Below are 2,420 nucleotides of genomic sequence, written 5' to 3'. Positions count from 1 at the left end.
GCGCCCCCCAGGGAAGCGGTCACGGCACCAAGCCTGTCAGAGTTCAGGGAGCATCGGGCGACGCTCTTAGTCACATGGTTTAGTTTTAGGCAGTCCTGCAAGGAGTAGGGAGTTGGACTTGATGATCCTTATGGGTCCCTTCCAACTTGAGATACTCTATGATTCTCTGATTCAAACCAAGGGATGGCAGTGTTTGCTTCTAGAAATAACCCATCTGCGGAGACGAGAGCCACTTGGAAATTCAGGCTGTCTTGTGCTGGCTGTGATCTCCTTGATGGGGCCATGCAGTGAGGTAGGAAACAGCCCTTTCCTCTGCCTTCCAGCCTGCATTCATGGGCTGCTGTGGGTCTATTTGTAGGACTAGGCCCTTTTCTCCAGCAGCACCGACTGAATCCTGCCTTTCGCTGTCAGCCTTTTAGAGCGAATGACACAAAAAACCCATCCTCACCCCTCTGCCATGAATTACTTACCTCTGCTTTCTGTACCCATTTCAGCTGCCACGTTCCCAGCCCACTCCCCATGACTGCCCAGGGACGCAGCACGCCCCATAGCGGGGGCTGTTGTTCACTGCATGGCATTGATGTGGGTCCCAGCTGCAATGGGGTCAGCTGCTGTTTGGGGGCCAAGGATGAGGTAGGATTTAAGCTGCAGGATTCCCCCCGGTGTCTGGCTTCCCCCTCCATTGTGCTTTACCCCAGTGCCTTGGCACAGGTCCCCCGCTCTTGGCAGCGGGTGGGTGGCCTTTGTGCCACGCCAGGTGTCAGGACAGGGAGGATGCTGCACAAATGCCACTTGGCACCAGTGCAGCCTCCCAGGCCCAGAAAAGGAGGCAAACGCTGCCTGCTTGGGGCCGGGAGCTGGAGTGACAGCTGCCCACCACCCTTGGCCCCAGGATTTGGGCCAATGTCCTGCTGCAACTCCCTTTTCATCGCTGTGGCTCTCCGGGGGCTGGTTCCTTGGCGGGGGGCTTCCTTGGTGGGTGGCTGCCCCCTGCCCCTTTTCAGGGTGGGAAGGGCTGCCCACCGCATGGAACCCCAACTCGAGGGTGTGTATTTCTGTGGTGTCACCGCCTGGAAGATGGTGACACCCCACAGGCACATCCCATGTCCCCAGTGAGCTCTGTGCTCACGGGTGTGTCATGCAGCAAGGCTGGCGCTGCTGGGGAGTGGGCGGTAGTGGGGGGGTCTGGGAGTGCATGAGGTTTCAGCTCTGCCTGGTGCCTGTGTGGGGACAACCACGCAGCGTGCACAATAGGGCCTGATCCTGCAGGGCACAGCTGGGTTGGGGCTGCTCAGCAGAGCCTGCATCCAGCAGCAGCAGCCACGCAGAGGTGGTGACAAGCAGCCATTGGTTTTCCTCTGTAAATACCTAACGATAGCTCTTGGCAGCAGGCGGCATTACCTCCCCTTCCAGCGCTGAGGGCTGATGATGGACATGGGGACGATATGCCACCCACCCCCCCAGGATGGGAGAGATGCCACCCCAGCTACTGCAAAGCCTGAAGGATGCAGGGACTGACCTCACTGGGGCAGACTGGGGCTGGGGGAAACATACTGGTTTGCTGGCTGTTCCACTCTCGGTCCAGACTGGAAAGCAGGGGCAGGGCTGGAGCAGGCTCCTCTCTGAGCTGTTCCCAGCCCCTCCAAGGCCACTGCGAGCTATTTTGTAACAGCTGCATTTAAGTCGAACAATAGCTCAGGGAGTGACGCAGCTCCTCTGTCCTCACCCCTTCCTTGGCAAGCTCTGGCCAGCCCAGACCTGATGCCCCGCTCCCACCCTGAGGTGGGACCCAGTGTTCCTGGCTGGGGATCCCAGCATCCCACTCCCAGGGCCAGGGGATGAGTCAGGTCTCCTGAGCTGAGCAATGCACTTTCTTGCCTCTCCTCCTCACTGGGGATCATCCCGCAGGAACAATACCACCCGAGAGGTTTCTGCTTCCTGCCGCTCTCCCCTGGCCTCATCCTGCCACAGCACTGGAAAGGATGAAGAGGGCTGCCCCATTCTCCCCCTCTCTTGGCACAGGGGATAGGGCTGATAGGAGACGCATGGACAGAGAGGGGCTCAGTGTCTTGCCTTGCAAGACCCAGCCCAGGGAGGTTCAGGTTTATTTCTTTGCTTCTTTCGCATCCCTTTGGCCTCTTCACTTTTAATTGTGCCAGGAGAGGACAGGGATGTAGGACAGTCCCTGCCACTTGATCCCCACTTCACTTTGGGCTCTGCCAGGTGGAGTCCCCCACAGTGAGGATGAGCGCCCAGGGCTCTGCTGAGCGAAGTGGGGCAAGGAGGGGAGGCTCTTGCCCTTGTCATAGTTTAACCCCAGCTGGCAACTAAGTACCACACAGACACTCGGTCACCCTCCCCCCCCCCAGTGGGATGGGGGAGAGAATCGGAAAAGCAAAAGTAAGAACACCCGTGGGTTG

This window comes from Aptenodytes forsteri, unplaced genomic scaffold (assembly GCF_000699145.1).
Source record: "Aptenodytes forsteri isolate BGI_AS27 unplaced genomic scaffold, ASM69914v1 Scaffold182, whole genome shotgun sequence".
NCBI lineage: Eukaryota > Metazoa > Chordata > Aves > Sphenisciformes > Spheniscidae > Aptenodytes > Aptenodytes forsteri.
The sequence above is the reverse complement of the archived record's forward strand: the minus strand, read 5'-3'. Positions refer to the sequence as shown.